The sequence below is a fragment of the Macrobrachium nipponense genome, chromosome 7 (genome assembly GCF_015104395.2).
Source record: "Macrobrachium nipponense isolate FS-2020 chromosome 7, ASM1510439v2, whole genome shotgun sequence".
Classification (NCBI taxonomy): Eukaryota; Metazoa; Arthropoda; class Malacostraca; order Decapoda; family Palaemonidae; genus Macrobrachium; species Macrobrachium nipponense.
The window spans coordinates 18,240,871-18,267,873 of NC_061109.1; the positions used below are offsets into that span (position 1 = coordinate 18,240,871).

General features: G+C 45.2%; 1 protein-coding gene across 1 annotated transcript in view; it reads right to left on the reverse strand.

Moving 5' to 3' along the window:
• Nucleotides 1–24,731, reverse strand: part of LOC135217034 (uncharacterized) — a 63,347-nt gene extending 38,616 nt beyond the window's left edge. Inside the window, exon 1 of the mRNA XM_064252629.1 lies at nt 24,657–24,731. The gene's annotated coding sequence lies outside the window, so the exon portion shown is untranslated. The remainder of the gene's footprint in view (nt 1–24,656) is intronic.
• Between the last annotated feature and the right edge of the window lie 2,272 nt (nt 24,732–27,003).

Genomic DNA, 27,003 nt, shown 5'->3' on the forward strand with positions numbered 1-27,003 from the left:
TTTTGCGGGTGTTCTGGTGCTTGCGACCGTCTTTCTTATTTTTTATACAGCGAACCTGTTTCCCAGGTGAAAGGACAGGTCCTGGTGTCGGTCCTGAAGGCTTTATCTTTGTCTAAATAACAGACAGTTGCCCTGCATTGTAAGCCTTGCAATGCCCGGAACTAGGCCTAGTCACCTGAAGGTAACAGCAGCAGTTAGAGCCTTTCTCGAAGATTGGTTTATGCTCGGTCTTGGAAGCTAGAATCAGAACTACCAACTACACCTAACTTCTCTATTGGATCTTGGTGCATTCATGGCCGATTATGTTTAATGTCGCGGAGATTTTCCCTTTACATTCTATTGATACTTGCATGGTTTTATGCATCTTCGCTAAAATAATTGATAATACACTATGATATTAAATATTTGTTTCCACATTGCTCGAAATATACATTGGTAATGTTGGTAATCCTGTGTTGAACGAAAATTTCAAATTGTTTCGTTTCTATAGTTTGAAGTAATTACTATACTTTAAAGTAATTACTAGTACCATAATTTTTTCTTATGATTGTCATAAATATCATAATTTGTTATATGTGCATCATATGTTAGCTTTATTTTGCTTGATAGAGCTTTCAATGTAAAAAAAAAAATAATAAGTTTTTCAGATACGAGTTGTAGTTGCCAGTTAGAGAATTTCGAACGAAATCCTCTTAAATTTGTCACTTCACTTCTGGAGCTTACTGTACATTCATTCATATTAACTTTCTTCCATCTCGCTATCCACCCTCTCCCTAACGATTATTCGTAAGATCCTAGAAAAGTAGTTGACAGACTTGGTATAATTTGTGTTTAAATTTCGTGTTAGATGTCGTCTGCATACAAAGATTATGCATCATCATATTGCAAAGCAGGTTCTCATAAAATCGATTATACATGAAAATAGAAAAGAAGGCAATAATAAATACAGATTATATATATATATATATATATATATATATATATATATATATATAATATATATATATACACACACACACACACACACACAGTATATTATGTGCTGCGCGCTTGTCTTATGTTTAATTTGTCTCCATTCATTTGTTATTTTCATTTTCTCATTTTCTTTCTCTTATTTCCATATACAAGAATTGTGTTTGTGTAAGTTTGCTGGCTTTGGAAAAATGGTCTTTTGAGCTTGTACACACACACACACACACACACACACACACACACACACACACACACTATATGTGTATATATATATATATATATATATATATTATATCTATATATATATATATATATATATATATATCCAGCATTAATCCAATACCGTCATTTAGAATATTTATTCTTAAATTCATTTGCTCTCAACTTTATCCTTATAGAAAAAAACATTCTCCATTAAATATACTGTAATAACAAGCCACAGATACATAACACAACCTTATCTCAAATCCATCATACACCAAAATAGCCACTATCTTTTTTCCACATGCGTGGTACATGCATCACTTCCATACTATAAAGACTCTCTTACACCTACGCACTTTTGTGGTGCGGGCTGTTACGGCTGGGACTGTAAGAAAGCGCACTATAAACGCACCAAAAGTGCGCCACCTCGCTGGCGGGGGGCGAAGACTGTTAAAGCCGCACAACGCTGCCCAGATTTTGAATCATTCAAATTTCTGTGCAGCGCCTGGTTGGTTGGTGAAGTCACGCGAAGCCGTAAGCGGTATGGCGCGGCCCCGCAACCAAAGAGGCAAGAACCCGCACTGTGCTGTGCCACACCGCACGTGGTGCGACGTCGTACCACCTGCAAAGGAGTGTTACGGCGTGATGACATGGCGCCGTGCAGTGGCTGTGCAGTGCCCTCACGGCGCTGTCATTCACGATTAATAGATGCCACGCACATGTTGCAGGGCGTGCGGCATGTTACGGCGTCTCCCTAGGTCGATTGGAGGGAAGGTTGCTGCGCATTCTGGGGAGGATAAAAGGGGCTTGACTGACCACTCAGGCATCATTCTCGCTGTGACAGCCTGCTGATCAGCCGTGACCCAGCCTCTCCCACCCAGCCACTCGCGCCCAGCGACGCTCACCCAGCCACTTTCACCCAGCGGCGTTCACCCAGGGACGTTAACCCAGGGACGCTCACCCACGGATGCTCACCCAGGGACGTCTACCCAGGACGTTTACTACCCAGGGACGTTTACCCAGCAACGTTCACCCACGCACACTCACCCAAGGACGTCTACCCAACGACGTTTACTACCCAGGGACGTTTACCCAGCCACGTGACACGATGCCTCTACGGAAGACCACCCCCAGGCCTACCCAGCAGTCCCAGGACACCCGGGACATCCAGCCTTCACAAGGGTCGGAGACATCTGAAAATGAGGAAGAGCTGAACGTTGAGCCGACCATATCCATTGTCGAATCCCAGGACATCACAGACCTGAATGGTATCGTCATGCAGCCGAAGCAACGATACTGCCCCAGCAAGAAGGACATTCAAGACTACCCGTTCACGCCAGAGGACAAGGAAGTCATCGTGGAATTCATCAAGGCACACCCTACCTTGTACGACAAGCGGGACAGGGAATGGTCAAATCCCAGGAGGAAGGAGGAACTCTGGCATGAACTGGCAGCAAATTTCATTAATTGCAGCTTCCAGCAAGTTCGGAAGTTCTTCGAGGCTCGCTGTACGGACTTCGGCAAGATCAAGAAGAGGGAATACAAGAGTGGGTCGGCTGCATGCAACAGGACACCACAGGAGGAAGAGGTGATGACCATGTGGGCATTCCTGGGAGGACACATCGCCCATGAACCCACAGTAGCCAGCGATCGGTTCTCACCTGTATCGTCGCACAGGACCGACGCAGACGATTCCTCTAACAACATGTTGGGCCTATAAGCTGCTTCGATCCAGCGGAGGAGGCGGCTGAAGCAGAAGAGACCAACTAACTTGCCAGAGGACCGACGGCTATCCGGCGACATGTCAGTTGACTCTACAGAAGGTCTGCAGACTCAACTGACCCAGATTATGACGAGCATAAACACACTGATGCCACAAGCGTAGGACAGCATGCATCGTGATATCACCGTGTTCGTGCAGTACTTGACACAGCGCTTGGAGTACGTGCCTCGACGATACCAGAAGCCATTCTCCGAGCAAGTCATCAGGCTTTGTCATAGTTTGGAGGGTCCCAAGGAAGAGGATGCCACGACGAAAGAGGCCATGGCTCATGGGGATTGTTCCCATTGGAGGCCCCCACGAGTTGATAAAGAGATGCAGACGAAACCCGGAACTTCAACACCTTCTGCAGGGCAACCGGTTCGGGCATCACCACACCAGTGGTTCATGTCTCAACCCCAACCTGTGTTTTTTTATGATCCGCACCCTCAACCGCAGCAGCAGGTATCTCAACAGGTGTACTCGACACAGACACCAAGGGTAGGCACACCGTCATTCTTCCCCAGTGAATGTTCGACACCACTGAACTTCTCTCCTCGACCTTCCACTTCTGCGCTGTCGCCGTTGGTCAACAGTCTCTTGGCAGACTTGTGGCCCCCTACCCCTGGCGCCAGTATTTTGACACCGAAACCTTCTGCCACAGAGGATCCACCCACCTACGACTTGACCATCGCCCCAGGTGATAAGGAGGACATTGACCCCGAATCATTGGAGTGATTTTGTAAATTATGTAAATAAATATGTTATTTTTTAAAGAATAAATTGTATTTTAGTGATTTTCGTAATATTCAATTATTTTTGTAACTTTTAGAAGTATTAATTTTTCTTTTTGTAATAAATACATCGAAAGAGTGACTTGCATTTACATTTTCCTTATTGATGCTTAATTTATATGTCATGACAATATATATGATATGATTGGGTGAAATGAGATTGAATAAGAAAAAGCATAGCCATAAAGAATAATAACATGAAGAAGTATAGCAGGAAATAGCATGGCCATAAAGAATAATAACATGAATAAATATAACAGGAAATCTTAACATGAAAAATAATATATGAAATATGAAATGAATACAACTCGGAAAATAACTCAAACTATAAAATGAAATGTAACATGAAATAAATATGGCCATCAAATGATATAATAACATACAAGGTAAGAACAATAATATCATGTTGAGAACATGATCAAATGAACATGAACACATACAAATATGATATTGAAACAATAATTAACATTGACTGGACATAGTTATTAACCCTTAAACGCCTAAGCAGTATTTCAGAAATCGTCTCCTGTATGCCGGCAGGGTTCGGGAGTGAGCGCTGAAGTGGAAAATAAGTTTTTTAAAAAAATCAAAGCACGCTTAGTTTTCAAGATTAAGAGTTTATTTTAGGCTCCTTTTTTTGTCACTGCCTGAAGTTTAGTATGCAACCATCAGAAATGAAAAAAATATCATTATCATATATGAATATTGGAATATATGACAAAGCGAAAAAAAAATTTCATATATAATTGCATACAAATCGTGCTGTGAGCAAAACGGTTAAAGCTAACGAGTTAATTTTTTTCGTTGTATTGTACACTAAATTGCGATAATTTTGGTATATAACACATTGTAAAACGATCAAAGCAACACAGAGAAAATATTATCACAAAATGATGCATGAATTCGTAACACACGGACGTAAAAAAGTATTTTGTCAAAAATTCACCATAAATCGAAATATTGTGCTAGAGACTCCCAATTTGTTTCACAATGAAGGTAAATGATTGAGTATTACTAGACTGTAAGAGTTTTAGCTCACAATTGCATTTTTCGACCATTTCGGTAGAGTTAAATTTGACCAAATGTCGAATTTTTTTTTATTTCTCATGATTTATATGCAAATATTTCAAAAATGATAAAAGCTATGACCATGAATTTTTTTTTTTGTAATTTACATGGAATTGCGCACATTTTCATATATAAAGCTCTTGGTAACGGCAAATATGAAACGGAGCAAATATTACGACAATGTGACGTAAGCATTTCGGAGATTTGCGGCGGAGATTTCGCGAGCGGAGGGAAGGAAAAATTTTTTTTTTTTTAATTCACCATATATCGAAATATTGTGCTAGAGACTTCGAATTTGTTTCAAATTGAAGATAAATGATTGAATATTACTAGACTGTAAGTGTTTTAGCTTACAATTGCGTTTTTCTACCATTTTGGTCGTGTCAAAGTTGACCGAACGTCGATTTTTTTCTATTTATCGTAATTTATATGCAAATATTTCAAAAATAATAACAGCTACGACCATGAATTATTTTTTTTTGTATTCTACATGACATTGCGCACATTTTCATATATAAAACTCTATATAACGGCTAATATGAAACGGTGCAAATATTACGTCAATGTGACGTAAGAATTTCGGAGATTTGCGGCGGAGATACCGCTCGCAGAGGGAAGGAAAAAAGTTTTTTTTTTTAAATTCACTATAAATCGAAATATTGTGCTAGAGACTTCCGATTTGTTTCACAATGAAGATAAATGATTGAATATTACTAGACTGTACGAGTTTTAGCTTATAATTGCGTTTGTCGACCATTTCGGTCGAGTCAAAATTGACCGAACATCGATTTTTTTTCTATTTATCGTGATTTATATGCAAATATTTCAAAAATGATAAAAGCTACGACCATGAATTATTTTTTGTTGTATTCTACATGAAATTGCGCACATTTATATATATATAACTCTATATAACGGCTAATATGAAACTGTGCAAATGTTACGACAATGTGACGTAAGCATTTTGGAGATTTCCGGCGGAGATTCCGCGCGCAGGGGGAAGGAAAAATTTTTTTTTTCAAAAATTCACCATAAATCGAAATACTGTGCTAGACTTCCAATTTGTTTCAAAATTAAGATAAATGATTGACTATTACTAGATTGTAAGAGTTTTAGCTGAAAACTGCGTTTTTCGACCATTTCGGTCAAGTTAAATTTGACCAATCGTCGATTTTTTTCTATTTATCGTGATTTATATGCAAATATTTTAAAAAGGTAAAAGCTATGACCATGAAATATTTTTTGTTGTATTTTACATGAAATTGCGCACATTTTCATATATAGAACTCTATGTAACGGCTAATATGAAATGGTGCAAATATTACGACAATGTGGACGTAAGCATTTCGGAGATTTGCGGCGGAGATTCTGCGCGCTGAGGAAAGGAAAAAGGTTTTCAAAAATTCACCATAAATCGAAATATTGTGCTAGAGACTTCCAATTTGTTTTAAAATGAAGGTAAATGATTGAATATTACTAGAATGTTAGATTTTTTGCTTACCCAAAAAATACCCATATATATATATATATATAGATATATATATATCTATATATATATATATATTATATATATATATATATATATTGATATATAATATATTACATTTTTTTTATTCTGGTACAAATACATAACTAAAAGAATGAAATAACATAAAATACATCAATAAAGACAGATATATAAAAACTTGTAATAAATGTAAAACTAAATATAAAATCAATGCTGAATACTCACTCGTAATCCTGACTCTTCGTTCTATTCTTGTTGTCTCCCTCCTCCATTGAAGAGTCTTGCATTTTTTCTTCTCGACATGACGAGGGACAGGTGGAGGAGTGAGACGCGCGTCCTTACTGCTGATGGGCCGCCACCCTTCGGCGGCCCTCTGTTGTCCCTAGGATAGGCGCACTCCAATATATGACCGCAGTGTGGTACTTGCAGTCACACTCCCCGAACCTGCAAAGAGCTATATTGCAGGTGCGACAGAAGAACCGGGTGTCTCTCCTTCTGTCATTCATATGGCAAACCCGGCACAGTTTCTGCCTGCGCCCTTGTAGGAGCTCCAGTGTGTGATTCCCTGGCTGCAGCCGATACACAGGGTCCACTATCCGACGAGAAGTCGGAATCTGAGCAGGGGCGGGATCATCAAGGGCGGTGGCAGCAGTGGCAGGAGCAGGACGACATAAGTTGGCCCTCCTAACATCTGCCCTTTCCTCTAGGGGCAGATCTGGAGCTCGGGGCGGTGATGGAAGGCCACTCATCGGGATTAAAGTTGATGAGGGCATTCCCAGCTGCCTCGAGAAACTGGATGTGGGACAAACTCCGGAGGTCTGAATTATAGTACCCACAGTAGAGGATGTAGGCATTTTGGAGGGCCAACTGAAGAATGTATTTGAGGAGTTTCTGTGTCCACCTCCTGGTTCTCCTGGCGAAGGGATAATACTGGATGAGTTGATCAAAGAGATCAACTCCTCCCATGTGCCTATTGTAGTGCCCAATGACGGTAGGCCGCTCGAAACAAAATAATAATAATGATAATAATAATAATATGCTTTATTTCGGCTCGGGGCCATATACATTGAATATACAAAATACAGACAGTAGCAAACACAATCTAGATACATGTGACATGATAAAATAGAAAAAGAAAATGAATAATCGGCACTTATCCACAAGGTAGCTGAAGTAGCATAAAAGCTAGTAATCATCATACTGGTAATAATAGTAATAATATTGGTGAGAAAAAAAAAAATATGCATTGAGAGTAATAACAGATGGTGCATATATTATATAACTCAAATTTCAACTAGAGACCTTAGGTGGTTACAGTAGTCGGGTCCAGAGGGCTTAATACATAAATTAAATGTAAATAAAACTTTAACTTGATAGTAATCACAGTAATAATGAAAAATTAAAATATCAGCAATACATGTAATAATGACAAAAACTTCAGATGACATCTTGCCAATACAGAGATTAAGTCCTTTAGGGGACAAAGGACTCATTTTCCCATCTTTCCCACAATTTTTATTTTCTTCTTGCTTCACTCCTTAGGATGCTTTGTATGAGCGAGTTGCTGCTGTTTCTCACTCGGGTTACCAGACTGGACATTGTTCGCCTAACAATGATTTTTAAATTGTCCAGGTGGTTTTCTATGAACATCTGTGTGGCGGAGTGGTAGCGGGGAGTGTTTGTGAGGCGCCTCAGAATGTCATTGTGCACAACAGTGATGCGTCGCATCGTCTCTCGGGTATAGTTCGTCCAGAGGGAACACCCATAGATACTGTAGCAGTACGAGCGGAAGAGCAGCAGTTTCACGTCTCGGTGACAGAAGGCAAACCTCCTTGCAATCATGTTGCCCGCTGCACATAGTTTACGACGCCTCTGTTCAATGTCTGCCGTATCTTTTAGGTCGTCGGTGATAATGTGACCCAAGTACGGAAATTCGTGCACAAATTCCAGCCGATGGCTTCCGAGGAAAATTTGAGGTTCTGCAATATGCTTAAGCGATCTCGGGAGCAGCGACATGCACTGGGTCTTGGTTTCGTTGTAGATTATATCAAATTCCTCTGCATATTGGCGGCAAGTGTCGATGAGTCGTTGGAGACCTTGCACTGATGGGGAAATCAGAACCATATCGTCGGCGTAACAGAGGTTGTTTATAGTTGTTTCATTGACAGTGCATCCGATTGGGAGCGAGTTCAGTTTGACGTTCAAGGCATCTGTGTACGTATTAAACAGGTATGGAGAGAGAATGCCCCCTTGCCGAAGCCCGTTTAGGGAGCCGAAGGTGTAAGATAATACGTTTCCCCATTTGACACAGAATTGCTGTGTGGAGAACCAGCAATGTAAAATGCCAATTAGATAAAGGGGTGTGCCCCTTTTATGCAGCTTCAGGAAGAGCTTCAGGTAGTTTACTCTGTCAAATGCTTTTCTCACAAAACAAAGGAAAACAGGAGAGGCTGATGATAGGTAGTAGTTCAGCAATTCTTTCAGTATGTAGATGCAGGTGTCGGTTGAGTGGTTTGCTTTAAACCCGAACTGGTTGTCAGTGGTGTGTAGAAAGGGGAGAAGTCTCACTAGAAGAACAGACTCAAGTATCTTCGATGCGATCGTTGTGATTGCAATCGGCCGGTAGTTGCCAGGGTCAGCTGCATCCTTTAGCTTGTTTTTGATTAATGTATCAGGTGAACTAAGAGTAGGGAGTCTGGAAGAAACCGGTGAATTATGCACGCATTGAATAGGGCAGCTAGCAAATATAAATTATCGGATGGCAGAGTTTGAAGGCCTCTACAGGAAGACCATCACAGCCGGGCGATTTATTATTAAGTAGGCTGTTTATGGCATCGCTGATGTTACCTGGCGTAAAACGGTCTGCAAAATGAAATTGAATGTTGTCAGTAAGGAGGTTATCTACATCCCTTCGGGAATCTTGATCATTTATGCAATTCAGGATATTGTTGAAGTGATCGCCCCACATACTTGCAATAGCTTCGTCTCCGACTGCTTCCCCTACTCTCTGTGATAGCTTTTTAGTTTTGGGATTTAAAGACTGGATATCTTTCCAAAGACGAGGATAATCACCAGATTCTAAGTTTCTAGACATTGCATCAGCTCTTAGTTGTTTTTCATATAACCTGCAGTGCTTAAGAGCAAGTTTGAACTGCGCTCTCGCCTGTCTCATTAGCAATGCAGTGTGCCCTTCCCTGGGGCTACCATTTTGCCTCCACAGTAAAAACATTTCTCGTGAGTATGTATACAGATCTTTAACCAAGTCATTCCATCCAGGAATATTACGAGAATTACCTTGACGAAATCTGTAGGCAGTCCTGCCCGAAGCAAGCAAAGCGGAGATTATGTTCGAATAGAATTCATTCAGATCCCTCTTGTGGTGGTCATTTCTACAATTTGTGTTAGTACAAAGTAAGGCGTCTGCCGGTTGAACTATTGACCGCAACCTGGTTTCCGTGGTCGCTCTAAAGTATCTGGTTTTCTCTTGGTTTTTAAAATCCCAGTTTACCGCTGGTGGGCGATCAGTTAGGGGGTTCACGGTAGGGAGGGATGGGGTACTGAATGACACCTGTAATGGGATGTGATCGTAACCCGTTGCAAGGTCATAGCGAATATTGCAGGTCATAATAGAATCATGAAGTTGTGGGGATGTGATGCAGTGGTCCAGCCAGGAGGTTGTAATTGCGTCCGCTCTATTATGTACATATGAGTAGGAGGAGGGAGGGAGGAGCATTACATCACTAATTTGGAGAGCATGATTTTGACAGAAGCGAGTAAGTTCATTATAAAATTGTTCTGTGGGGTGAGAATTAAGGTCCCCTATTATACAAATATGATCAGCAGGAGAATCTTGAATAATACTGTGTAACTCCCCTAGGATCATGCAGTAATGATCAAAATTATTGTTATTTTCCCATGGCATATAAACATTGATAATTAGGATTTTAGAGTTCCCTATTGTCACTTGAATCCCCAGCAATCTGTCACTCCTGTAGGTCATCACCTTTATCGTATTGTCTAACGATTTGTGCCACAGGAAAGAAAGGCCTCCTTTCGGGCGACCGGCTATGATTTGGTCTGTAACTTGCATTGATGAAGTCGAGAAGGTTCTGAAGTCTTCATGAATTGAATCGCATATGGCAAGGTCATGTGGCCAGAGGAGCGTTTCTTGCAGTGCAATGATGCCTTTGAAATTTTTACAGAACATGTTTAGGAGAGGAATGTTCCGCTTGAGGCCAAAGATATTCCAAGAGATTATGTTTAATGTATCCATGGCTACTCACGAAGATGGGAGATGAATGCGCTGATCATTTGGGTGGATGGGGGGTTAGCCAGGGGGAGTGGGCAGTCACTCGCCGTGGGCGGTTGGCTGGCACTTGCAGTGGAAATGACCCTGGTTGGAGTGTCAGTAAGTTCCCCTGGGGGTGGTTGATCCCGGATTAGTCTGTATCTTGAAACTAATATATTAGGGCCGAAATTCTCGCCTTTAAGAACGTCGAGGTGTTGAAATAGGCAGGTAATCCTGTAAGCCACTTTATGTTTAATCCTGCATGGGAGTTCGTGGGAGATGAGTGGGTCAGAGCCGGTGAGAAACTTGACTCTCTCCACTATGGCATCTAGCGTCACCGATGAGCGCAGATTGTGAATTACCACGTGACATCTCTTCTCATGTGTCGGGTGAGGTGAAACACGAATGTTGGGCTCCGGTCCGGCGGCCAAACGGGAGGTTCTTCTCTTCTTTCTGCTTGTTTGTATCTGCCAGCCGCCAGACCCCTCATGATCAGTTTCATCTGCATCTACGATGGGGGGTTGGGGGGGAGAGATAGGGTGGGGAGGATTACGAGGGCTAGTAATCATCACCGGAGATATATCTTCCACCGGAGGTACTGAGGAGGGAGAAGCGGTTGGGGATCAACAGTCCCCTCGGAACGGGGCACTTCCGTGTTGCTGGGAGGCGAGGAAAAACTGGATGCTGCATTCGTAGTAGTCTGGTGGCTATCAGTGCGATTGTCTATCGATCCCTGCACTCCTTTGATCGCATCCCAGATCCGTGTGAGATTATTTGTTTCCACAGTTTTAAGACTGTCTAGGGATTCCTGTAGTCCTTTGATCACGTCCCAAATTCTTGATAGTTTATCATTTGTCTCCTCAATTTTTTCTGAGTTTTTTCCAATTATATCTGAGAGAGATTTTGCTGTTTTGAAGGCATTTTCTGCCGTGTGGTACACCGCAGGTAGGCTTAGGTCAGCAGGGCCCTTTGGTGGCAGGTTGTAAGGGTCATCGGCGTAGATTTCCACCGAGCAGGTCCTTAGCCACTTAGTGATATACGATATTTTTTTGTGAGAGGACAAGTTCTTCGCAGATCGCTCCTTGAGAATGCTCTCTGGTATCAGATCTTTGCATTTCGTATATGCAACGTTGATTTCCTCATCGGAGAAGGCATCACTGACAGATTGTATAGCGGACTCGACGTCGGAACGGTTCGATTGGTATTGTAAATAAAAAAGACAATTGTTCGCGAGTACGGAACTTGTGTGTGGGGCACAGGCACCGGTAGGTGCCAGGGTCACTTGCGCAACGGTTGGAGGTTGGTCGGGTGACATTTTTGCGGTAAGGGAGGGGTCAAGCACTAACACATACACTGCATTCTTTTACCCATTTCACAGGACCAATAGGCCTCGAGTAGCTGAGATTTGAAAGATTTCTAAGGCACTGATTGGAGCAGAGAGAATATTAGAATATCTGCCGTTGCACAACACTCAACGGCTTACACGCCGGGTATTACGTGGAGACACTATTAACACATTGCTTACTATAAGAGGTATAATCACCAAGGGCGAAAAACCCTTCTTTTCTGTGAAGAAACGCGAGAGAGACCTCCAACACGTCCGCACCGCACCCTCATACATAACTCAGCCCTGCCGACGTGTCTTCTTCCGCTGGATGACCTCTTCTTGGATGGTATCATGACTCGTCGTAATCATGGGGACGAGTCGGACCCCCTTCCAACAGATAACAAAGACAGCTCCCTTCCGCGGCCACTGTCTCTCCTCTTGCCAGATGTTGCGGCTGGTTAGCGAACCTCTTGAGGACATTCGGGGCCCCACGCACCAACCGTAGGGTACCACTGACGTGCACACCTGCTTCATACAGTTCCTGGGCCAGGGATACCGAGTTATAATAATTATCCATAAACAGGTGGTATCCCTGGTTACGGAAACGATCCACAAGACCGAACACAGTGTCACGCAGCGTGGAGAAGACCCTGGAATACGCTGAGAAGTCCATGACGTATCCAGTGTTGGACTCCGTAATAAAGAACAATTTCACACCATATTTCTTGGCTTCTTGGGGTTGTGCACTTTTATGCTCAGACGTCCTTTGTAAGGCATCATCCCCTCATCCAAAGAAAGGTTCTTGCCAGGAACCACGAGAAACTGGCACCATTCACGAATGTACTCCAACACTGGGTGGACTAAGATGAAGCAATCGGGGTTATTCCGGGGTATGGCCCTTCGGTTGAAGGCGTTGAAATACCTGTCCAATGGAAGGACACTATCACGGGACATAATGCCAGGCACATTGGGTGCACTTAAAAAAAAATCCGCCTCTAATATTGCCTGACGTCAGCAGCAGGCATCATTCCAAAAAAAATGTGGAGCCCCAAAAAATGCGCCATGTTGGTGAGGTTGCAGCCCCGCCAGCGATATGACAATGTCGTCCGTAGTTCGTCACGGCAGTACCGAGTGTAGTCCGGTGTCTCTGCTACCAGGTATTCCAGCAATTCCTGCGTAAGGAACAGCTGAATGAACCCCAGAGCAGTGAGAGGAACAGGTACGGTGAGCCCAGGTGCTGCCATGAATGGGTGCATGTTAGGTGGGGTTGGGTCCTCCGACCACCCCTCGTCACTCTCGGACGACCGGCCTTCACCTTGGCTGGCGCGACGCTCCGACCTTCTACATGCCCGTGTGCGCGCACGTGCGCGTGCTCGGGCATCTCCCTCACTTAGGCCCTCGCTTTCTGTGTCGTCATCGACAACAAAACTAGATGATGACAACTCCTCCTCCTCCTCCTCCTCCTCAGATTCCCCCTCATAAGCACTAAAACCACTGAATTCCAACTCACTTTCAGCCTGTGACCCTCGTACGGACATTAGGGGCAAATATTCATCATCACTAACATCGTGAGTGATGTCCTCGTCACTAGATGACCAACCACCATCAAAATGAGGACTTGCAACATGCTCCCGATCAAGCTCTAACAAGTAATCGTCTATGTCCTTTGGTTCGAGGCCTACCAAATGCCTATGAATGCCCCTCAGGACACCCCGATGCTTCCTAGGGGTTATAAAAGGCACACGAGACACACGATGTGGTGCTTGAACACTTTCGGCCACACAAGGCCGCACGGAACGGCGTTGAGGAGTGAGGTCATCTTGGGTGCTTGGTCCCTCGCCAGCATCTAAGTCCAAAATACGTCTCACATGATCCCTCCCGAGAGGTAAAATGCGCCTTTCGCGCTCTGTTCGACGTTGAGACATCTCTATGTATGTCTTGTACCACCACAAATACTCAAACTCTCACAAAAGTTCGGCAAAACACGATTGCGGCAAAAGATTGCTCTTGGATGACGCGTCGCTGATGCTTGCTGGTGTGAGAAGAAAGCATTTCGCGCATGTGCACCTTAGTAACGCTTGTAAACAAAACAACAGCTTGATCCGTGAGCTCCCAGCATCCCTCAAGGCGTGTGATTCAAAAGTTTTCGCCTAGTAGGCCTATAACTATTTTTCCGCAAATTTTTTAAAAAACTATTTTGCCTCGACGTACCATATGTCGGTTCGGCACCTGACAGACAATTTTCGTCTACGTTTAATACGTCCAATTGGCGTTCAAGGGTTAACAGGGGAACAATGAAAAATCAGTAAGATACTAAAGACATATTGGCCTCAGTTGATCATATATGATATTTGCAGTTGAACATGTTATGGTAAAAACCAAGTCCCAATTTCAGTTTCTTACATTCTATGCTTTTTATGTTCATTTTCTTATATTCTATGCTTTCCATGTTTATTTTCAGATATTCTATGCTTTTCATGTTTATTGTCTTATTTTCTTTGCTTTTTATGTTCATTTTCTTATATTCTATGCTTTTCATGTTTATTTTCTGATATTCTATGCTTTTCAAGTTTATTTTCTTACTTTCTATGCTTTTTATTTTCATTTTCTTATATTCTATGCTTTTCATGTTTGTTTAGTAAAAGTATTTTTGTTATGTCCATCATATGCTTCTCATTTGTCTCATTATTTTATGAATTATGTTATTATAACTTTCAGTTAATTATTTTCCAACATCATTTTTTATATGTACCAACCATCATTCCAATATTATTTATTATATTAATACAGTGGACCCCCCGTATTCGCGTTCTCCGGATTCGCGGACTCACACATTCGCGGATTTCTCTCAGGAACGTTTCCCTGCATTATTCGCGGAAAATTCGCGCATTGGCGGTATTTTTCTATGAGAAATATCCACAAATTCCTGGTTTTTGTTATCAATTTCATCATAAAATGACAATTTGTCAAAAATTGCATTTTTCCTAACTATACAAACCTGAGGTCCTTTAACAATAGGAAGTAGCTAGCGGCAGCTGGAACGGTCGTAAGCTTCGAACAAGGGGAGAACGGAAGTTAACTGCGCGGCAAACAAATCACTTTTGCTTTTGGCCCATGCAAAATACGCAGAGTGAGGGGTGGCATGAGGAGGGACTATATGTAAAGGACCTCAGGTTTGTATAGTTAGGAAAAATGCAATTTTCGACAAATTGTCATTTGTTCCGATACGTAATACAAACCATCGGTCCTTTAACAATAGGAAGACTCACTTCTTGGTGGGAGGAATCTGAGTCTTTTGATGAACAGACTGGTGTTCGTCCATCCCTGGAATGCCTCCCTGGTCGTAAGAGCGAGGGAGGGATCCAAGCCTCTGTCCGATTGATCGGGGTGTGCACCGCAGGATCAATGGTCAGACCTCTGGGCCGAGTACTAAGAGAGAGGCAAGCGTATCTCTTCGTACCAGCAAGCAAGAACTTGTTCCTGTTTGCAAGAAGCAACATAAAGTATGGGTTTGTCTCAAGCTGGCATCCACTTCCTCCCCCTTGTTGGAGGAAGTGGTGGATATACGCTCCTATCCCTAGTGAAAGGGATAGGATGGGGCTCTGTTGAGTAGCTCACCTGCATCTCGTCTTATCCAGCAGGGTGACGACCGTGTCCCTATACCCACAGGTAGAGGGAAAGAAAAAGATGGGAAGAGGAGCCAGTCACACTCTCATTCACTCATCCATTCTTACGGTCACACCAGGACTTGATGCTGTTCAGCCTGCGAGGGTCTAGGTTCGCTACACAACGTGTTGAGCAGCCACCACGGGTCCCAAGGAAAAAGATCCAAGGACCTGTGGGCAATATCCCGAAGGTAGAAGGAGAAGCATGTGGTCTGGTTGGACCAGACCCCTGCCTTCAGTACCTGCACCACGGAGAAGTTCTTGCGAACAAAGCAGCATCTCCTTCGCATCGAAGGCGGTGAAGTCCATTAGGGAGGGGATTGTGAACGACTCGAACCGATCGTCAGGGACCGAAGGGTTCTGAGTCTTCGCTACGAAGTTCGATACGAAATCGAGCGTCACAGATCCCCATCCCCTGGATGCTTGACTTCGCAGGAAAAGTCATGCAGTTTCCTCAGAGGAAAAGAAGGGAATAGTCGCATGACCTATCCCTCTTCTCGACTTCGGTGATGTCCAGTACCCATACTGGTCTGTCCGTTTGCCACGAAGAGTCTCACATCCTTCTATCCCCATGCAGCGAAGTTCTCGGTAGTGGATAGGACACCGACACTCCATGGTGGGTGTCGATGGTATGGGTACTGTGACAAGCTAATAAGACGAAGTAATGATTGCTCTGTAACAACCGAACTAAGTCCACAGCGTAGTTCGTAACTGACTCGGGCGCTCTGACAGCTGCCGACTGACTGGTTCGGTATCGGAAGTGAGGCAAGTTGTCCAAGCATCCGAGTAAGTCACGTGTCCTTCGCCTTTAAAGGGTTATGCCAAGAGACCAAACAAATAATGTATTTGTTTGTCACCAATGCCGGACAGCGAGGTGATGATTCTCTTAAGGCATGTGCCCAACAGGCGAAAGTCTTGCCTTCTAGAGACCGAGGTCCCTGAAGGCAAAATATCTCATAGTTGTTGACTCTCAGCTAAGGAGAAACAACACTATGCCGTTGAAGACGAAGGTAGATATTGAATGCAACCTACGTCTTCTCAAGATTCAGAACCTGTGCTTACAAATGACTGAAAACGCTAACCGCTATTTCATTGCTGTCCGGTGAGAAGTCGTAGTTGCAATGAAAGCGGGGCGTTCTTCAGTAATGAAACACAGGGGAGAGCCGCCTGAAGAACTGCTTCTCATGGGCTGAACGTTTGGAAGTAGAGCTGGCAGGTGTGGGAGTAGGCGATGTCTTTCAATACATCTGCTAATCCAGGGTGAACAATGAATAATTGCACACCTACGAATATGAGATATTTTGAGGACAAACTCAGATTCCGCAAAAATCATTCGCATTATCGCAGTGCGATGCAGCAAGAGACTATTACAGAATTCTGTTACCGTGCGGTAAACAGAAAGATGAAAGTCGAAGAGATATCTCTGTTGTAAATTCTCGCAATACTGAAGGCGATGAATTCAAGCGTCACAGCAGTAGATGGTCATTCATGTATGCGTGAATCCCCGTTAATCAGAGACTTAAGTCCGTGATTGTTGGGCAGAGATACGGTTGGTATTCAATCAAAGCAGGGGAGAAAGACATAACCAACCGTGCATCTCGAAGCGGCACCTGGTACTGAAATGCCTCGGGCAATTCAATACGCAGTAGCTGTCGCTGACTCGTCATCCTGAGTTGCCAAGTAATCCTTCCACGAAGGAATGCGTTCGGCTAGAACCACCGAGCATAAAAAGATATGCTCGAGCAATTATATTTAGGCGAAACGAATTTCGTTAAATACAAAAGCTGAAATGGTGTTGTCGTGACAAGACCATAAGTATATAAAATTGAAACTGGAAACTCCTGGGAGGTTGCAGGCAACCCCGAGTTGCAGTTCAATTAGAATACTCCTCGTCTAAGTCGCAATCCGTAGAGTAACTAGGATATGCGCCTACCCCTCGGACAATTCAACTGCTTAGCAGAAACATGTCGCGAGGTTAATATACGTAGTATATTTGTAGGATTCTGAACAATGATCTCCATCCTAAATTCTTTCCTTCAAGAAAACAAAATAAGGATTGGAGATCGACCACCTTCGATCTCTATCAAAGAGAGTGAAGGAGAAGTCTTCCTCGAAGGAAAGCTTCAATGGTGAACAGAATACTAAGACAATAGTTCAAGCCAAACTGGATGTTCCCGTCCGTTCTTCTCTATTCCAGGTTGGTCGCCTACTGTGAGATAGTCTTCTTTCAGCAGCAGTCTTCTTCCCAATGCTAGAAATTCCAGGAATTCGAGCATAGGCGAGGTTCCCGATTATCGTGTAACAATTATCGGGGATTCTCGTCTCGCTCACTTTGGACCGTGGTCTCGCCTAAGTGTTTGGAGATCGTAAAAAACTCGAACACTGAATGCGCTAGAAATTCCGTAGAATTCTAAGCACTCTGCGAAACCCCCACTGAATTCGTCAAACGATATTGGCTGGTGGTCCTCTCGATTCCCGTAGAAATCGAGAATGGGGCAGGATCCCTCCTCAACGACCAGGGCTTACGTCAGGTAGGACCCGAAGGTCCCCCCGGTAGCGCAGTCCCCAACGTGGGATCCTACAGAGAAATCTCTGTAGGATCCCTCCCCTTTCCCTCGTAGCCGTAAGGAGAGAGGGAATGGGGGAGGAATTGGATACTCGCTCGCCTTCCCAGTGGAACTAGGTTGGAGAAGAGTAGGAGCAGCCATCGCCTTGCGGCGATGGCCTCTCAGAGTCTGGGAAAACGTATCGTCAGGAGAAAACGTTTTCCCAAGGAGGGTTACGAACTCGCCCTGTAGGTAAGGGTCTGCCGCCACTGTGAACGTCGTCTGGGTGGGGCTGATCGACACCTGTCAGGAGAGAACCGATACCGTCCTCCGACTCATTCCAGTCCTCATCGAGGTCGAAACCTCTCAGGAGGACCGGAGGGGTATCTAAATACGGTGTCCGAAGACACGTAGAAACGCCGCTGTTGCAGTAGAGGAGGTGGAAGTAGCTTGATCGACTGGCCAGATCTGAGAAAGCCTTCTTATCCGGAGGCGAGAGACTCTGGTTCAAGACAAAATCGGCAAGCTCTGATCGCGGCAGGCCCACCGTCGGTTTGGGTTCCCTCTTGGGCCCCAAAACGACTCGAGCCGAGACGTGGGCTCTGCTGGTGGGAGCGGCGATCCTTCCCCGAGGTTGTTGCGCTGACGAATCAGCGCCATAACCTCGACAAAATTCCTCTGGATCTCGGAAGTCATAGCATCTTGCAGAGTAGGACCGTCAAGCCCCTCGAACAAGAGCATTCCGAGAACCTCCCCCTTAAGGAGGAGGAACTGCGATAGATACCTCTCGGATTCCTCCTGCCACTTGCGCGTATGTCCTGGTCGGTCAGAAGATCGTACCTGGTACTTACGGCGTCGTGATGGGATCATGCGGGGCATGCCCCTCACGATCACCCCGCTGTGCCTCGCTCTTCCTGGTGTAAACCGAGGAAGTTGCAGGCACAGGAGAGGAAGACATGACACGCTCCTCTTTCGCTCGCTGGCAGAACCAGCGGGCTTGGAGGGCTGCAGGCGATCGCCAACTTGCAGGCCTAGTCGAGCCGTTTCCCAGGGAAACTGCTGGACTGAGAACAGCGGCCCCGATCTCGTGTGCAGAGGAGTACTGCTGGTCCCCCTATCCGCCTGGTCCCTGTGGGAGCGGCAGTCAGGAGACCTGCAGAGACCACTGTCGCGGTGAGTCCGGTGCGTGTCATCGCGGTGCGTCATACCGCTGGTAATAGCCGAGGCTGGCACCAACGATCGAGAGGGGGGAACCTCTTCCCAGCCTCAGCCCGTGGCTGGTCAGAGACAGTCACGTCTACCAGGGTTACCATCTGGTTGCTGCGAGAGCGGCCGCTGGCCTGGCGAGAGTCACCTGAGCGGCTCTCACCAGCTTCTGCTCCGTGCCACGGTTCTGGCGCCGAGCGAACTCTGGCGCCAAAATTTGGCTATACGCTCTCCCGCAGGAGATCGTATACTCGGAAGTTCTCGCGAACGAGAGACCGAGCCGGAACCTGGCGTAGCGGCAGCGCCGCAAACACCAGGCGAGGAAATACCGGTGGTAGTCGGTATGCCTCTGGTCCCCGTCTTCTTCTTCCTTGCGGAAGAGGAGACGGGCCCTGTTCCCAAAAGAGCAGGAGGACCGGCAGAAGAACCCCCCATCCCACGGGAGTGGAACGAGCTCTTAGAAGTTCCCGAAGGAGCCTTCTTAGGGGGGAAACCCGAGTTACCAGGTGGTCGCTGCGAGAGCGGCCGCTGGTCTGGCGAGAGTCACCTGAGCGGCTCTCACCAGCCTTCTGCTCCGTGCCGTGGTCTTGGCGCCGAGCGAACTCTGGCGCCGAAACTTTGGCTGCACGGTCTCCCGAGGGAGAGCGTACACTCGGGATCTCTCGCGAACGAAAGACCGAGCCGGAACCTGGCGTAGCGGCATCGCCGCTAGCACCAGGCGAGGAAGTACCAGCGCTAACTGGTACTCCTCTGGTCCCCGTCTATCTCTCCTTACGGAAGGGGACGACGGGCCCCGCTCCGAAGGGACTACCCGAGGAGCAGGAGGACCAGCAGAAGGACCCCCCGTCCCACCGGGGTGGGACGGGCCCTTAGAAGTTCCCGAAGGTGACTTCTTAGGGGGGGAGGCAGCCTTCTTCTTCTTCGGCTTATGGGCCTTAGAAGTCGAAGGGGAAGAGGCAGCAGCAGACGAAGATGACACCTTCCTCTTCTTCTTCCTCTTCCTCGTCAGCTCACGCAGGACAGTCGTCAGGTCCTCCATCCAGGCCGGAGCCGGGGCTATTGCCGAAGCAACACAGCCCGACTGCACCTGTCCGGAAGGACCTGGGACTGGGGAAGATACACCGTGGGCAGGACCAGCATGGACAGGCGCAGGAACCAGGAGCGACAGGTACAGCAACCAGCTCAGGAGCGGCAGGAACAGCGGCAGCGGTAGACCCAGAAGGGACAGCCAAGCCAGCAGCGGGAACCACATCAGCGGCAGGTACGGCAGGCCCAGCCATCGCTTCGTAGAATCATCGGCAGCCAGCGGGAACCTGGGTACTGGTGGCCGGTCCAGGGGCGAGCTGCTGGAACAGCGGAAGTCTGGGCAGGCTACACGAAGAACACAGGCGGCGGCGGCATACCCCCCTCGGTACGGCGGCACAGCATGGGGAGTGTAGACCAGGCGGGGGGGAGCAGCATAAGCGGCCGTGGAGGTAGTAGTGGAGACCGCCCCAGACCTCGCTAGACGCTGCAGCAGCCCGTGGATGCTAGGCACGCCCTGCCGCCGCGGTGGTCCATACCTGTCCAAGGTCGTCTCCCACGGATGTAGCACCTGCGGTAGCACAGATAGATTAGTAAGAGGGGTTCCCTCACGCACGGGGGGAAGACATGCCCCACCCCGAACGCAAGGAAGACCCCAAATACAAAATACAACGAGGAAGCTGAGCGGGGGGCAGGAAAGAAGACGAAGAATCGGATACCAAGGGAGTCGCGGTAGAGCTTTCCGACGACTTCCTGGCAGACCTTCGCTTCCCCTACCCCCGCACAGCAGTGAAAAGTAATATGAAAATGAAACAGAATACTGCACTTGCGATTCACTTCATAGAACTTAAAGGGAAAAGATCAATTCCCGGGTAAGAGCGGAAACTTGATCCATAATAATATGATGCTATCATAAAATATATATGAAAATGAAACAGAATACTGCACTTGCGATTTCACTTTCACAGAAAATAATCGTAAGGATCAATTCCCGGGTAAGAGCGAAAATTGATCCAAATTAAAATTGATGCAAATAAATGAAAATGAAAAGAATACTGCAATTGTGAATCCACTTTCATTGCATTCTATCATACAAAATAAGAGGCTCGTGCCGAGAGCAATCACGCTCTCGGCAACGAACGCACAGGGCAAACATATAATGAAAAGAGTACTTACATTTTTCAATTACACACTTTCGCCCAAAATACATGACTCGGTGCGAGCGCGCCCGCCCTCGGCACCGAGACATAATTCAAGGGTTCAATTCATGAAAAGAGAGGAAATCGCCGCATCTACGGCGATAGCTCCATGTTGGTTCATAATTAAGTAATAAAAATGAAAACAGTGTACTTACAGTTTCATTTTCAAGTCAAACAAACCATTAGTAGAAAACACAATATAAACAAAGCATACGACGATGAAGCGGGCAGAGAGCGATGACGAACACGTCCTTCACACCCGCGGCCGAAAGCAGCCGCGCGACTGTCGGACAAGCAGTTAACTACCGTTCTCCCCTTGTTCGAAGCTTACGACCGTTCCAGCTGCCGCTAGCTACTTCCTATTGTTAAAGGACCGATGGTTTGTATTACGTATCGGAACAAATGCACTTTTTGTGATAAAACTATTAAAAAAACCAAGTATGAAAATTTTTAGTGGTTTTTCTTAAGTTTTAACTAACAAAATAGGCTGTTTTTAGCGTTTTTATAGGGGTTCCAAACATTCGTGGATTCTAACTATTCGCTGGGGGGTCTGGTATGCATCCCCCGCGAATACGGGGGGACCACTGTATTGTTATTAGGACAATACAAAAGTATTGGAGTATAAAACAATGGGAAATACATCATGATCTTTATTTACAATTATGTACATTTGTTTGGTTATGTTTTATTACAGTTCTTTGGGTCCTCTACTCGTCAGTAGCTGGTCGTCCTAGAGAAAACACCATTCGCTCTTGCCATTCCACTGCGCCTGCATCCGATGAGTAGTACTGGGCCAGGTAATCTCTGACGGCCTTTGCTCGACGTGTGTAGTTTGGTCCCCTTCTTGCCATGAGTCGTTCCATGAGGTTCAGCGACTCCTCCCTCCAAGTACCTGCTACGATGTTATGGTGTTGGTCCTCATAGTCGACGTCAGTGCCAGCAAGTGGGTAGCGTTGCAGTGCCAGGTTGTGCATGACACATGCGCACAAAGTTATCTTCTTGCACACCTGTACATCCTGTTGCATCGTCGTCCCGAAGACTCGCCATCTCATCTGCAGCAGGCCGAATACGTTTTCCACCATACGACGAGCGCAAGATAATCTGTAGCTGTTATTTGTTCGGTGGGATCTTGTGATTGGTGGGAGTAGGGCTTCATCAACCATAGATTGAGAGCGAAGGTATCGTCGGCGACTATGTGAAAGAGGATGGGTTCGTCGTCGTTGGGCAGATTTCTGTCTTGTGGGAGTCCTGCTCGGTTGTTTGTGATGCCCCTGGCCAGGTTGCACTTCTGCCAGGTTCCTCCATCCCCAGCACCTCCTTCTGCACTGACGTCGACAAACAGGAACCTGTACTTTGCATCGGAGAGGGCCATGAGGACTATGCTGTGAAACTTCTTGTAACTGAAATACAGTGATCCTCCACCTTTGGGCTTCTTGATCGCGACATTCTTCCCATCCAGGGCTCCCACACAATTGAAGTAGTTCCACTTGGAGGCAAATCGTTTTGCTACATCATTCCATTCTTCTGGTGTCTTGGGGCACTTCATCACTTCTGGTTTGCATGTGTCGATAATGGCTTGGCAGACTAAAGGGATAAATCGGCTTATGGAACTCTTGGAGACTCTGAAGCTGTATTGCAGGCTTTTATAGTCGTTACCACTTGCCAGGTGGCGGAGAGGGACCGCCAACTTGAGTCCCACCTCTTGTGCAAGCCGCATCTTCGTGTCCTTCTTCTTCAACAGGGGCGTCAGCCTTTCGACCCTCTCCTCGAACAATTCAGGGTAGATGCGTAGAAAGTTCTTGTGTCCTTTGCGGTTCTCCTTGTTCAGTTCTTGTAGTAGCTGGTTGTAGTCCCCATGTAGTTGCCGCCGTGTCAGCCACTCCCGAGCCCAAATCCGCCCTGCCCTGCCATCCTTTCTGTGTGGTGCAGGTGGCTGTGGCACTGTAGTATGTCTTCTCAACCATTGATGACCTGGACTGCACAGAGACACAGGACAGCTACCAAAAATCTCTGGGTCTCCTGGGGTGAGAGGCTGTTTAGGTCCATATTGCATGCTGGTTGGGCGTGGAATGAAGGATGTGCTTGGCAGGCCTCTGTATATACCCAAGGTTCATATCTGGCACGGTGTGGCACGGTGCATGTGCAACAGTCATGCACTGTTGCACGTCGTGTCTCGTGTGGATGTCCACGCACTCCTCAACAACACCGCAACCCACAGCTACACAGAGTAACAAAGCCGCAAGAGGGAGTGCCCTGGCATAGCAACAACAACCATAACACTGCGCCAATTCCGTAACACTCTGCTAGAAACCGCAGGAACACGCCGTGACGTGCCTGTAACCCACCGCCCGGGTCCGCGCTACGCCGCCCAATAACGGTCATTTTTTCTCCCCACCACATCAGTTTTGTGGCGGTTTCTTGCGTAACAGCCCGCAGCACAAAAGTGCGTAGGTGTAAACCTACCTTTACCCTCAACATCATACACTATTAACAGGCTTCATATTACCCTTCTTTTTATTATCAGAAGCCTTCTCTGCATCCATGTATGCAACTTTTCCCTGGACTTCCAAACTTCTCACTTAGTTGTTTGTAAGAAACACTTGATCCACACACATCATCTTCCCTGTCTCTGCTAAAACCACACAGTTCTCCCCCCTATCAGTTTCTGTCATCTATGTATTGGTTAAAATTGTACTACATTGCACCTTTCCTGATATGCTAATGCAGATTTGTCCACATAATTCTCTCCTTTATTATCATCACCCCTTATAGAATGTGAAAATTATTCCACACAGACACGTGTGTGTGTGAGTTTTTATATATGTGTATTATGTAGTATGCACGTATATATAAAGAGGCTAAATGGTTTCATCATACTTGTCTTTGGACGGAAGAAAAATTAGATTTAATGGCACAACACATTACTACACGCCATTAATAATACAGCAACTCATGGCAACATTTATGAAGGACTGACTTTGGTGATGGTTGATGCTAAAAGAAGAAAGAAAGAAACAAAAAACACAGATGGTACATAACAAAATAACCTGAGGTCAACTCACCCTTGAAGAGAATGTTTTTTGACTGCTGTCACTTACTTTAATGTCCGTGGTTTGGTCGCCCCAAGCGATAGAATAGACACGGTAGCAATTTTCTTGGCTTCATGGCTGAACAGCTTCTGAAAAACAAAATATATTCAGTGTAAATTATCCCGGTTTTGCCCAAGTGCGGACGAAACTTTTAATTTCAAATATATACTCAGACGTGTTTAAAGCAGTGAATTCTATTTGAAGTGCAATGGCTTAAAGGCAAGGCAGCCCAATTGTATCTTTGTTGTCAGTGGCAAGGCCTGGGGTATTGTTTAGTAATTTTTTATAGCAAGCTGGGTCTAGTTAGCCTACAGTCCAAAATTTTTATAGATTAGGCTATTTAGATTACAGTCAACTGAAAGATAGGTGATAGTTTTAAAACCAAAAGAGAATAAATCTGCTGTCAATAACATGTGAAGCCTAGGTAAAATACTACCTAAGTTGATTAGGGTAGAATGTGTCAGGCAAGGTTTGTTATAGAGGCAATTCCCTATTTTGCCGTTTCTAATGGCTTGTATAAATTTTATTATTGGTTAGCTTGGAAGGCGGTATTTAAGTAATTGAAGTTAACATTAACCCCTATGATATTAGTATTATTAGGTATTTGTGTACTGTTTCCTATTAGCCTATACTGGTCTTATCAGTCAATTAACTTTGGCTGCTTTGTAGCCTAGTGGAAGTAAGTCGTGCTACCTATGCACTGATGCCCCAATTTGTGCCATTGTACGGTATTACTGTACAACATAGTCTGTCTCAAGATTGAAGAGCACTCATAACAGGGTTGTGAATTCCTAATGAGCGAAGATGTCACTGAAATGACACAGGAACTCATCTTCCTAGGCAACCACTACCCCTTATCAGATCAGTACGCATTCTCTCTCTGGGCAGCCGTCATGTTGGTATTAGGAAGTGAATTGAATTGAATATAGATTTTAGGCTAAAGGCCAAGAACTTGGACCTAGGTATGAGGTTATTCAGTCCTGAAAGGGAAATTGATAGTGAAAGATTTGAGAGGTGTAACAGGAGAAAAATCTTGCAAGTGCAGTTAATCAATTGCTAGGAGAGTGGAAAGTAAGATGGAAGAAAGAGAATGTGAAAGGAGGTACAGTAAAAGGAATGAAATGGGTTGCAGCTAGGGGCCAAAGGCATACTGCAAAGAACCTTAAGTAATGCTTACATTGCACTGCATGAGAGGCACTGACAGTACTTCCTTCCCTACGGGGGTTGGTATTAAGTGGTATGCTTGTTTGCTATAGAAACTGTCAATGTTTGTGGTGCAGTTATAATGTTCCTCAAAGTTGGCCAGTGGCAGTCTTTTTCTCACTCATACAGACTCCCAGAAAATTATAATATTTCTCGCCACACAGGACAGTGTGAAAGTCATTAAATGGCTGGAGGCATGGGCCTGCAACTCCATACCTTATTTTTATTTGCTAATCATAAGGAGGTAAAAGTAAGAGGATGTATCTGGTTGCTTCATCCTCAATTATGTAGTTTGATTGCAGATGCATCCTTAATCATTGTCTTCAATTTTGTTGGGAACCACCCCTGTTAGGGAAAATACCCAAATGTTGGAAAAAAAAAGGGATTTTGACGAAGGAAAAATCTATTTCTGGGGGAAGACCTGTGTCGTCCGGTGAAATTTTCCTATAGCACACATTTCTAGGTATAAATAGATGCTAAATATACCAGAGAAAAAAGCCATATGGAATGCTGGAGTTACTACCCCCAGCTTGCTTACCCTCAAAGGGTGTCGGTATAGCACAAGGGCGAGTGGAAGCCACTACCACAGATACTTTGCCAATTAGAAGTCTCCTCTCAAAATCCCTCTCTAAAGAGGTGCTGTTACAATGTCTACCTTCTGCTCGCTACTACTACCACCTCTGCCCGAAACCTTCATTCCTGGAATACGCACCCAAGCTTGGGCCAGCTAGAGGGTTGGGAAAAAAGGAAAAGAGAGGGATGGGTTCACCGGGTGACACAGGTCTTTCCCCAGAAATAGATTTTTCCTTCGTCAAAATCCCTTTTCTGGGTTCGACCTGTGTCGGCCGGTGAAATAGTAGCAGAGAATTGGCCATCCAAGCTTGGTAAACCACAAAATTTTATATATGGAAAATAAAGGGATTTTGACGTAGGAAAAATCTATTTCTGGGTGATTGGCTCGTGTCGCCCTATGAAAGTATCCTTAATATCATTCTTTTTAGGCAAAATTAATCTAAAATTGCCAGAGAAAAACAAAATTAAGAAAATGTCAGTAAAACTGACTCGCTCACTCTATAAAAGAAGTGTCAGTATGAGAATAGGGGCGAGTGGGATCACTACCACGAGTCATTCACCATTTAGACCTTCCAATCAA